The 13,095-nt window shown below is 35.4% G+C and overlaps 1 protein-coding gene across 1 annotated transcript in view; it reads left to right on the forward strand.

The window, feature by feature from the left end:
* Positions 1–708: 708 nt before the first annotated feature.
* The window catches only part of galnt4 (polypeptide N-acetylgalactosaminyltransferase 4), a 46,353-nt gene continuing 33,966 nt past the window's right edge, over positions 709–13,095 (forward strand). Inside the window, 1 exon segment of the mRNA NM_001044778.2 lies at positions 709–948. The gene's annotated coding sequence lies outside the window, so the exon portion shown is untranslated.

A 13,095-nucleotide genomic window follows, 5' to 3' on the forward strand; every position in this document is an offset into this window, starting at 1 on the left:
ATAAAGGAGATCCAGATGGAAATTTTGTTTTGTGTTTACCTTATGATCACAGATGTTGCACGTCCGCCGGTTCCCGCCTCAAAATGAGCAAGTTTGAGATACTTCTACATCAATTAATGTACCTTAAGGTAGCGTTCAGAAAAAACAAAACACCAACGAATAAATTAAATACAGAGGAACATAAAAACCTTACTGCCAGCTAGCGTTTCAGAACTGTTATTGCAGAGCAACACAAACAGCGTGAAGAAGTATAAGTGCACTACAGAGCAGCAAGGCAGGCACCATGTGTCATGGCACTGGACGCAGAAGTATAAACCAGGCTTAATACCCATGTCATTACACACATTTTTGTCCTGATATCGCACAGTCACAAACACAGAGAGAGAGATACACAACAAAACTGTTCGAAATAAAAGTAAAAAAACTGAAAAAAAGTTATTTGTATACACATTTAGACAAATGGCACCAGCAATGTCCTCATAATTTACTGTCTCCTTGTAACACTGGTGTAATTTGTCATTATACTTATTATTGTCCTGATATTTAAAAAAAACACAGATACAGAGAGACACAACACGCGCGCGCACACACACAGTCTCTCGAGCGTGCAGCTGTAAAACGCAGGCACACTGAACTCCAGCCTTCCCATAATGCTCCGGTCACGTGGCTCACTTTATGAATTCAGCCAGACTGTCAAATCTGAAACTTCCTGGGCTGCGCTGCAGTGAACACGCGAATCCGTGACATTTACTTCAGCCATGTAACCCGTCAAAAGAGCGCTCGCTCGTAAGGACTCGAGCTTCTTAAAGCGATTAACGCGAGCGTTTGTACGGGTTTGTTGTTTGAGGAGGAGGAGGAGGAGGCGGAGGAGGATGTGTGTTTGCTGACAGCGGCACGAGCTGCTCCTCAGCGTTATATCTGTCCGAGAGCACGGCATGAAGAGATCAGGTAAGATCATCTGGTGTTTAGTTACACGAGTCTCAGGAGTGTGTACATGCGATAGAAAGTTGTTTTGCATAACGAGCCATCAGTCAGTCAGAGCTGCACTGAGACAGTCGGTGATTGTTTTGATGGTCAGTCATCCATTCACTCTCGGTTTTTTTTACACGGGAAGTCACCGCTTCGTTCCTTTTTTGGGTAATGTGTGTACATTGACTCATAAGTCATACAATATCAATGTACTTTCACAAGTAATTGAGATAAAGTTGGTTTTATATTCGGAAATTCGTTTAGTGACAACTTGTGACACGCTCCTTGTATTGTTTACTATGGTAAGTTAGTTTGAAAATGAGGTAAAGTTGGTTTTATATTCATTCCTTTGGACCTTCTTCTTAATAATATAAGTTCAGAGAAGTATTTTTTGCTCATTCTAAATAGTGAAATCGTATTAGTAGTCAATGACTATTCAAGTACAACATTGTTCACTGTCAAATAAATAGTGCTAACGTTAATGTTGCTTTGAAGTCTTTCTTACATGCGATTTCAGACTGAGTATTCAAATTACCGTGGTAACCATTATAAGGACCTTTTTAAAACGTCATTAGTTGACTTAAAAAAAGGAGTAAACACGTTCTCTTAAAACTAAGTAAAATAAATATATACATAATTAAAAAATACATCAACTTTAAGTCAGTTACTTTGAATATTCGGTCTGAAATCACATGTAGGTAGCCTATGACCTGAAAACAACATTAGCACTATTTATTTGGCTGCTAATATGATTCCACTGTTTAGAATTTGCTAAGAATACTTTTCTGAAATTATACTATTAGGACAAAGTCATAATGTGTGAATATTAAACCAACTTTACTTCAGTTACATGTGAATATACATTGATATTTTATAACTTGTGTCAACCTACTTGTGTTAATAGTTTGATGATGTCACGTGCTTCTAATGTTTCTTTATGAAGTAATGGTGTATATCAGGTTACTTCGAAAAAGTTTAAGTGACATTGATAACGTTAGTGGTTCGATGTGGCATATGCTTTTGAATGATGTCATATACAGTCAAAGATGATGTGGCTCTTGTAATTCAAGCTTCTGTGGAATGGGATCATGGTACATAAACCATGCTTTAAATTCGAGCATGTGCTTGTTTGGTATGAATGTAATCTGTGATTAAAGTTGAGAGAATCCACTTTTAGCCCATTATTTTGACAATTATTTTTGGAAGCATTTTCTCACAAAATGTGTACTTTCCCAAACCAGTGAAATGATAGTGTGTGGTAATCTGGGTAAAATTAACTTTCCAGCAGGGTTACAGAACTACTACTAGTACAAAATGCTTTGATACGTTGACATGGATGGATAATTATACTTTCTTTTTTTCTTTTTTTGAAGAACATCTACCATTGAATTATACTTTAGTACCTCCTTTGGTGTTTCGTCTGATGATGTTTGACAAAAAAAGTCTAAATATAGCCCATTATTTTTAAGTACTGTTTATTATTTTGTAATCGTACACAATTTATCTTCCATTTTCTCATAAAATTTGTGCTTATGGGTTATCTAAACCAGAAAAAAAAGTTGAGGTCAATCAGTCTGCCAGTGTGACCACCAGCTAAACCTATTAAACCATTCATATTTAGAAGAACACACATTTTTTGCATGTAATTTGTTATACATCATGTTCCAGAGCAAACAAATGTTTTAAACAAATAAATTGCAAATGGATTTTAAAGTAAAATGAAAATAGCCGTGAGAAATGGCTACGTGTTACATTATTGTGAGTTAGTAAAACACAACTTAGCTTCATGACATAATAACACTGTTATTTTGATATGGCTTTATATTTATTTTAAACATTATGAAATTAACATAATTTAAAGTTAATAAATGCCTTAGTAGTTTATTCTTTTCACAGTTTAAATTTCCTTTGTAAAACATCATTAGTTGACTACTTTAAAAAAGAGTAAACTCGTTCTATTAGAATTATTAAAGAATTATTAAATAAATTAACTATATATGTAATTAAAAAATTAAGTTAAGTCAGATCCAATTTACAACAGTTTAACTCACTTTTTAAAAAAGTAAAATATTTTTTTCCCTTTTAAGTAAACTACAAAGTGTTAACAATCCTATATAAATAACAGAATATTTTCTGCTTATATCTTGGCCATATAGGTCAGATTACCATATAAAAAATATTTGTTTATAAATAAACAGCCGATCAAGTCTTCAAGCATTTGGTGCTTAAACGATCATCACTGTGAATATAACGATGTAAATGTTATTAACAGTATTTTTTAATGACTATGATAACAAAATCATTGTCTTAATATTGTAATTTTGAATATCAGCAAGTCTAGGTGGGTGTGAGACATTAAAATAACGATAAATATTTTTTTTCCCTTAAGTTTTAGATATTTTAATCTACAGTTAGTAATTGAGGGCAGACATGCGATAAAGTCATAATTTTGGTGATGACCACATGGAAGGAAAAAGTTTAAGATCATCAATTATTTATTGTAAAATAGATGTTATTTTAAAAATAGTTATGAAACATGTCTTTAATATTCGAACAAATAGAAAGAAACAAGTTGCAAGAGTTGTGCACTTGTCTGACAAGTAAATCTGGATGGTTCAGTTATGGGCTGGTGCTAATGACTCTCCTAAATGAAATCGTCAGTTGTATTGGAAATGTTTGGTATGTTCACATTGTTTCGAGGCTTCAGAGCTGTAATGGCTCTAGTTAATAACATATGATTTGGCTCTCTATACTAATCTAGTAGCGACATTCATCTTTCTGTAAACAGCAGAATGACAGTGTTCTGATTCAGCTATTCTTAGATGGCTGCACACAAGCTGTTTTGGTTGTCTCTTTTTATTAATGACACAGACAATCAAAAATTACTGTTATGTAATATTTTACTCTTTTAATTTTTTTACATCTCGTGTTGTTCAAAAATTTTCTTTTGTGGAGGACTAAAGGAAAAGTTAAGTCCTAGCTTCTCTTTCACAATGGAAGTCAATTTTGACCAACGTCTGTTTAGCTCCAAAAAATAAATAAAATAAAACCACTAAATTTTCACAATATATTTTTCATGCACATTTTTTTTCAGTAAAGCCACTTTTAGCATGTGGTTTTAGTTGGAGCAGCATCTATTACACAGAGTCAAGTTTAAATCAATTTGATTGGATGTTAATGAAATCGAGATTACTGTACTGTAATATTGACAGCTCTTCACTTCTCATTGAACTACAGCTGTGTTGTAAATGCTGCCGTTAGAAAGCATGTAAAAATACCAACCCAGGCTCATTCTGAAAACGTACCTCTATATACAAATTTGGAGATCGCGAAATACTTCCCAGCTATGTTTTTTTGCAGTTTTTGTTTTCGTGAATCCCCCAAAGGCCGCTGTGTATTCTTTTTAAGATCTCAAATTTCTCTCATGAGTGCCATTCCCGCCTGCTGTTCCCGCGTTAACCCACCAGAAGCTGCTGTCGACATACTGTTTGACTGACTGACTGAATGACTGACTGACTGAGCAATCGACTGATTTCCTGACAAGATGTGCAAGATACTTTCCCAGAGATGGTTTGCGGCGGGAAGGGCATCCGCTGCTTAAAAACTTGCTGGATAAGTTGGTGGTCCATTCTGCTGTGGCGACCCCGGATTAATAAAGGGACTAAGCCGACAAGAAAACGAATGAATGAATGTGCAAGATACCTTATTGCAGCTTTGCTTATTTGTGTTTGCAATTAATCACCCAACCTTACTATAAAGGTACACCTGTATTAACCAAGCATTATTAACAAAGTGTTCTGAAGTCATGTGATTGTTTTGTGTGAGGAAAGGTCACACAAATCACAAATTTCTGCAGGTTTGATTTAAATAAAGTGCACTGTAGAAGACATTAAGGTAACTCAAACCATTTGAGGAAACCGAATGCAACAAACCATTTGAGTTAAAGTAATCTATGTGAATGCTGTGAACTCTGTTTAAGCTGAAGTAATGAGGTATTTAATTAACTCATTACCTTCAACATTGAGTTCAAAAATCTTTTCAAATGAGTAGAATTGACTTTCAGTAAATGTTGAGTTTACTACACTCATTTCATTTGATAAAGTTGACTGTTGGGTTTTAACAGTGTGAAATCCTGCACAATTGCTCTGTTAGTGGTTTATTTGAATAACTAACGCACACTTTTGACTTCTTTGCACATTTTTATAAACTTCTCATGCACTGTAAATAATGCTGGGTTCCACACAATCAATTTGTGATGGGTGTTAACTTGTTGCTTTTTACAAATTTAGGTTGTTTGAACATTAATCTGGGTGGTGCGGTGGCGCAGTGGGTAGCGCTGTCGCCTCCTAGCAAGAAGGTCACTGGTTTGTGCCTTGGCTGGGTCAGTTGGCATTTCTGTGTGGAGTTTGCATGTTCTCTCCGTTTTCACTTGGGTTTCCTCCGGGTGCTCCTACAAGTCCAAAAACATGGGCCATAGATGAAATTGGTAAGCTGAATTGTCCGTAGCGTATGTGTGTGAATGAGATTGTATGGGTGTTTCCAAGTGTTGGGTGGCAGCTGGAAGGGCATCTGCTCCATAAAACATATGCTGGCTAAGTTGGCGGTTCATTTCGCTGTGGCAACCCCTGATTAATAAAGGGACTAAGCTGAAAAGAAATTAAATGAAAGAATGAATAAACATTAAACAATTAGGTGGTCCTAAAAACCCCTCAAGAATTCACATAGGACATAAGGCAGAAAATAATTTCAGTGCAGATTGCAAAAATTGTCATAAAAGTTTTGTTTTGTTTTGTTAGATTCTGTTTTAAAAAGGACTAAGCAAACCAGGACTAACTGTACTATTTTTTTTTTTTGGTCCCATCAAACTGAGAAGTCCAGACTAAAAGTGTGAACACACCCTTAGGGCACGAGTCCAGTTCTCCACCAAAATGTTTTTTTTCCCAGAGGCAAGCATATTTTTTAGTTGTTTGCAGTGAGGGTCTGAGCCTGTGTTTTAAGCACTGAACGCTCTGCATTTTTAAAATGCTCTGACACTTGGAGAAACATTTACAGCTGGGCGTTTTTTGAGGAAAATGCTTCAGTGGACAGGCACCCTTAAGCTATTTTTCACTAAAACTACTTTCGTTTCTTGTAAAATAATAGCTTAGACTTTCTGCTGCATATTTCTTTATATTGTGTATCATGACGAACTATTTCTTCAAGACACATTTCCTTACAAAACCAGTTTTTAAACCGCCGAACCTTCTAATTTAAAGCTAGCTATGCCACAAAGGTAAAGTTCCTCAGCTTTCCCACATCCATCCAGCCTATCAGGTTTAGTTCGGAAGTTTTTATGGGTGCCCAGTCAAGGGTTGCTTTCAAAGACCTCTACATTTTGTAATTCCAGAAAGCTTTTTGTCCCTTGGCTTGTGACCAGTCTATTGGAAAGGGAAAGCTACATCTTTTATAGATTAAAGCAGCAAAGAAAACACTCTTTTATAAAGACATGCTCATCATTTTGGAAGCTGCATTAACCTTCATAGGGCATTCACAATCTGTGTGCTATTCTTTTCATTATTAACAGTCAGAACTTTATATATTTTAAATAAACTATATTTTATCTCATCAGCAACTTCTAAATAAAGAGTGAATGCGGAAAACTTCTAAAGTTTGAATGTTACCATGTTATTACCATTCTGATACTGCATTTTATTATTTAAATTTGTATTATTTAAATTGCACTTGAACTACTAAACAAACATAATATATACTCAGTGGCGTAGCGGACGGGCCCGCAGGGCACGCACCGCGGGGGGGCCCCGCGTGATTAGGGGGCCCCACGTCGTCGCGATTTTTAATAATTGAAAATCCAGGAACCGCAATAATCAAACTCTTGGGAACAACTGTGGTCGGAACCAAAGTTTACAGGTCTGTGTTCTCTGAACTCCGCTCAGGCGGTGGACTACTTCATTCTGATTGCTTGCCGCCGAACCGCGTCATAGCCAATGAAGACGCGCCGCTGTTTCTCGCCGCCGTGTCTCGTTAAAAAATGAATGACTTCTGGCTACTTTGACGCTCTCGCCACTTTCGGTTTGTGATCGCTCCTCAGTTTGTGAAGGATTCCCCGCGTTGTCACGCCACTCCGCCTCCTTTCCCCGCTCCTCAATTTGTGACATAGATATATACACTAGATATGGCATAGGGACCCTGAGCATGCGTCTATAGCACCGCCACATTGGTACAGTGCTCCCAGGACAAATGTCATTCAACCGCACTAGTCAAGACAGTGTTATTACGTGAAGATGCGGGACTTTAGCGCTGTCTACGAATGTAGTAACGAGCAAACAAAGAAAACAAAGCACAAAGGATTAAGTTTTTTACGTTTTTGTATGTTTTGAAATTTGTGCTAATCAGGTCACGTTATTGATAATAATAGCTATAGTCACTTACTGCATTCACCAAAAGGCAAAGTAGCACTAACTCGCACTAAACACTCGGTTTATGCTAGGTTTGTTGAATAAATCAGCAAACAATGCAAAAGAAATATGACAAAGAAATACTGTGGTGCCAGAAACTTGTATTATTGTCGGCTAGGGAACGAGTCGTTCATAACGGAGATTCATTCACAAACAAATCGCTCCCTCCGTCAGTATGAGAAGTGAAAGCAGGAGAGGAGGTGTATTTCAGCACACGATTAGATCAAATTTAACAGGGAGAGTGAATAGTACATTTACATAAACACAAACACAAGCTTTTTGTCAGGAATGCCCGTGCGATAAGTGATCCATCAATGTAGAAAAGTGATGTCAAATAAAAATTTTCATCATTAAAAAAAATGCATACTAACATCCAGGAAAACTCCCGATCATAGACATATGTGTATATGTTTATATCTATGTGTATATCACCCCCCCCCCCCCCCCCCCCCTGCGCCTTCAACTGGGGGCCCCGTCGGTGATCCCTGCAGGGGGGCCTCCGCATTTTGCGCTACGCCACTGTATATACTTCCTAATATAGTATATAATTGTGTAAAATTGATAAGAACACCTAATATGATAATTACCATATAGTTATCAACAATGGAAAGGAATTTAATTCAACATACAGTTAATTGTAAGTAGATTTCAAATAAATTAGATACTTTTTTTTAAACATACTAATTTCTAACAAAACAACATGAATAATCAATCTAGACTCTATTCTCTATTCTATTCTATTCTATTCTGAAAACATACCCCTATATATATTTTTGGAGAGCGTCAAATACGTCACAGGAGCTAAGTGGTTTTGCAAATCCACCAGAGGCCACTTTTTATGCTTTTTGAGATCTCAAATCTCTCTCACCATTAGTACTTGCTCTTCTCTCGTAAATCCACCAGAGGCTGCTGTCGACTGACTGATTGACCTATCGACTGACCCACCCTCCTCCTTCCATAAACCAAACCAATTGTGTTTTCAAAAGCACAGATTGACCTGCCCACCCACTTCCCTAAACCTAGCTGACAGTTTTAAAAAGAAATCTAGAAAAAGAAAAGCCCTCGCCTGGTTTTGAATACATTGTCAGATTTTACCACATTCTCACCCTGCAATTTACTTGTTTAGTTTATTTTTTGGATTCTGTTTTTGACTTACCTGCTTTCTGGAACCGTTCTTCACCGGACACGTACCTCGTCATCATGGTCAACTACTCTCCTCATCTCAAATCTGCCGACGTACATGGCAAGCTATTGAACTATAACAGATCCGATGTGTTATGTGAGCATAAAAGCATGTATACCTGTTACAATAAATAGATAAATAAATGCATTTGATAATTTTTTTTGTTAAAAAAAGTTTTCTTTTTAATCAAACTTTTATGTGAAAAAATATTTAAAAAACAGTTTTTAAGCCAACTTTAGTGTTTTGTATAGGTCAAAAATATGTAGGCCTGTCACAATAATCAATATATCGATTTATCTATTCGGTGAGCAAGTTACATTGTAACCCCATGTCCTAACAACACACTAACGTGAGGAGATTTGCAGTGATAAGAAATTTGGCTGTTTGCACCAGACGAAACATGACAGAAATTTAAATACAGCTATTCAGAAGCACACAATATGCATTTACTCATGAAATAGTAAGGTTTATCTAAATAATACATATTAAACCTCTTTAACATAAATAAATGTAGATACTGAATCAATATGTGTTGGTTTTGAGTCAGATCTAAAGTTTAATTTCAAATGGTTTATTTTAATTTTCAATCTGCTGCTGCTTTTTGTAGTATGGCAATAAATGTCCTGTAAAATGGCATTTAAAGTCATATTATTAGCATTTAACACTAAATAAAGCACATAAGTACCTGAGGTGATCATTGTCAGTTGTCTGTTGTTTAACTGCAAGAAATAAAAGCCGTTTCAATACATCAGTTCCAGGAGTTGGTTAAAACAGAAACTGCTTTAATTATGGAAAATATTCGTGCTGTTGCTTTTATTTAAAACATGATTTAAATCAGCCTTGTTGGTCTTCAATCTGGCAACCTGCGCTTGCGTTTGTTTTGATCCTGGAATGCAATGCCTAGTTCAACCACTGGGTGTCAAACTTACATATTGCAGCTTTAATAGGGTATTTGCAGAGCTAGTGTTTCCTTCCAATTTGATATACTTCTGGTGAACGGTTAATGTGACTTTTAACCATTTTATACGGTTCCTTTTACAGCATCGATGTTGTAATGTAATTAAAATATGATCAGTTAAATAATCTTCAACGTTTATTTATTTGCTCAAGCGTAAAATCAGATGAAAAGACGTTTACACATACGCGCCCGTCAGGATTAGGATGCTAGCGCAGAAGCTCCATTGAATATACTGGGTTAAAAAAATGTTCATATTCTAAAGACATGGCAGAGAGAAATGTGATTTAATGCAGTGCTTATTGTACAATCTGAGACCCACTTTATATCGGATATCCTTCAACCAGTGGAGATTGATTTTTAAAGAAAAAACACCCTAAACGTGCCGATTTTGTAATGGCATAGAGTCCATGGCATTAAAAGTCCTTCTGCATACTTTTGCATGTACCCTATAGTATATGTACTAGGACAGCGGTTCTCAAACTGTGGTACGTGTACCACTAGTGGTACGCGGGCTTCCTTCTAGTGGTACGCAGAGGAATGACATATGTCATGTACATGCTACATATATTTCAAAATTTATCAAAAATTATGTATATAATATGCTATATATGACATAAAGCCTATATTTCTGAGGTAAACTGCCACGTTTTTTTTTTAACTGTGCAGAGTTGTAGCTGCTTTACTGGGCCTACTACGCTACTGTAATTCAATACTGCTAATTTTAGTGGTACTTGGAGAGACAATTTTTTTTCTGAGGTGGAACTTGATGAAAAAAGTTTGAGAACCACTGTACTAGGACATTTACCTTTTTAAAATCAAATTATAGAATCTAAATAACCTTAAGAGTGATAAATATTTTAAAGTGTTTATGGCTATTAGCATTATTAATATGTTTATATAATAATTATAATTAATCGGTGGCATAAAATGATCTCAAAATGACAATAGTATCGCTTATCGCAACAATTTCTGTGACAATATTGGACAATAAAAATTCCTAATCGTGACAGGCCTAAAAATGTGTATAATAAAAACACTGAATTTGGTATATAATTCGTCCAACAATGATGTTTTTTAAATGACCAATTACATGCTTATATTTATGACTACGTATAATTGTCTTAATGTTTCATATCAGGAAGGCATATGGTTTCAACATTAGATGTAGAGTTAAACCTATATGCGTGTTACTATTTTTAAAGAGCACAGAGAACTGAAAGTGATTTTAAACAAGCCAATGGATATTTATAACATCTAGCTGTATCTATTCAGAATGTTCTTAGCTTGTTTTCACAAGTCCCTTCCCCTCTTTTCATTTGCTTTTTTACACATTCACAGAGTTGTTAAGCATGCCAAACATTTAAACCACAGACTCACAAATATTCAAAGCACAATTATGGTCCATTTAGATTATTTGTTGTACGGTTTTGTTGGGCATATACATGTGCGTAAGCAACATTCAACATTAAATGGGGTTAAAAGGTTGAAGTGTTGTGATTGAGGAGTGAGATTACTGTCTCCGGCTGTCTGTCTATCATGACCACTGTTCAGCTAAATCCCTGCCTGCTGAAATATTAATGCAGCTCAATTATGCGATTACTCTGTTACCCTCAGCTGATGATGGACCGCCTGTATTCAGACCCTCTAATTCAGTGTCAGTGATTGGAGCAGCTTGTCAGAACGAGACTTGGGTCAAAACAAACCGGGATTAAAAAGTATAAACGGGGCTTCTGAATAACTTAATCTGCCACTTTTTTTTTTTTAGATTGTTTCCATTTATGATAACGGAACTGCTTATCCTTTAATTACTGTAAATTGCTTTTGTTGTATGTTGTAGATTTAGATTAAAATGTATAAATGATGTAGATGTGGAAATCTAGATTAGGCATGGGACGATAACTGGTTTTAAGGTTTACCGTGGTTTGGAAAAGTCAAGGTTTTAATACCACTAAAATGTTCTTTCATATCATTTCCAAAGTATATGTAAGGTTTTTAATGTATTTTTTATGTGTTGTAAAGAAATCTGTGTTTTTGAAAGTAATGAAGAGAGCAAAGGTTAATCATTTAATTTAACTATTTAGCCTGACATCTTTACTGTTCCAAAATTTATAAATGTTTCTTAAAATAAAATAAATTGTGCCTGTAGATATTTAAAAATAATATATTTTAGAGCAGCAATCACAATATTGTGATTCCGTTGAAAACTTATACTGGCCCATGCCTAATCTAGATGTAGAAATATTAATGCCCAAAACTGTATTTGTTGAATGTTTGGAAAAAAAGAAAACCAAATGAAGAAGTCTCATGTGAGTTTCTTATGCATTATGTATAATTATTTACATAAAATATAGGTCATGGATATGTACAATAAATGTAGACTATCATTAAAAACTAATGTAAAACATCCTTTAATTAAAAAATACTGTAAAAAACTGTGATGTTGTGAAATATTAAAATTTTTAAAATTATATTTATTCTTGTAATAAACCAAATTTAGTCACATGATGTTTTAGAAATCATTCTGATATGATTTGGTGCTTAAAAACACTTTTATCACCTATTCCAAACACTTTTAACATTATTATTATTATTATTATTATTATTATTATTATTATTGAATTTGAAAATAAATGTGTTGCTTAAGATTTTTGTAAAAACTAAAATTAAGAAATTGTTTTAAATGTTCACATAAATTACAAAAAAAAAAAAAGTATTTTATCTTTATCACACTCGTAGCCAGTGCCAAAGTAGGACTCCTTTTAAGCCCTGGAGTTTTAAGCCTTAGACCGGCCTACCTCAATGCAATATCTGAATATATATTCTTTGCTAAATTCTTTATAGATATCCTGTCCTTTGTAATGGTAGTCACACACAAAAAAATAAATAAATATGTACACTTATTAGTAACCCAAACAGTCAGGTTCAAACTCGGGTATGCAGCATCCTAGTGCAATGTGCTGACCACTGGACCACAATGGCGATGTATGTGGACTGTTTGGAATTAAACATAACCTTTTTCTCCCCCTTTTAGATTTCTGATCAAGTTATGTCAGATTTATTAATGCAGTGAATCATTTGATTTTAAATGAGCAGGTGTAATATTCATTAATATTAATTATTCAAATTCTTATATTCATTAAAGTGCCGAGGACGAATAATAGTTACGTCATCATGCAGGCTGCATTTTGCTCACGGGGCTGCGAGAAGAAAAAAAAAAAAAAAAAGAGCGGAGCTGTGGCAAAATAATGAATAAAAAGTGTGAGGCTATGGTCAAATAAATAAACGAATGAAAAATGTGCGACTGCAGAGAGTGGAAGCAGCTAGGGACACCGGCCCTCACGGCCAAAAAAAACGACCGGCCCACCCGGAAATTCTCCCGGTCCTCCCGATTAGCCAATCCGGGCATGCTTGTAGCAGTGGGATATAGCTGTATATTGGCACTAGTGGGAGGCGTGCATTGGCTTGATACTGCTGGCTGAGTGTCTTAGTGTCCCACCAGCAACTATACAGCCACAACGCACTGCTTATCA

This window comes from Danio rerio, chromosome 19, assembly GCF_052040795.2.
Source record: "Danio rerio strain M-AB ecotype USA chromosome 19, GRCz13ab, whole genome shotgun sequence".
Lineage (NCBI taxonomy): Eukaryota > Metazoa > Chordata > Actinopteri > Cypriniformes > Danionidae > Danio > Danio rerio.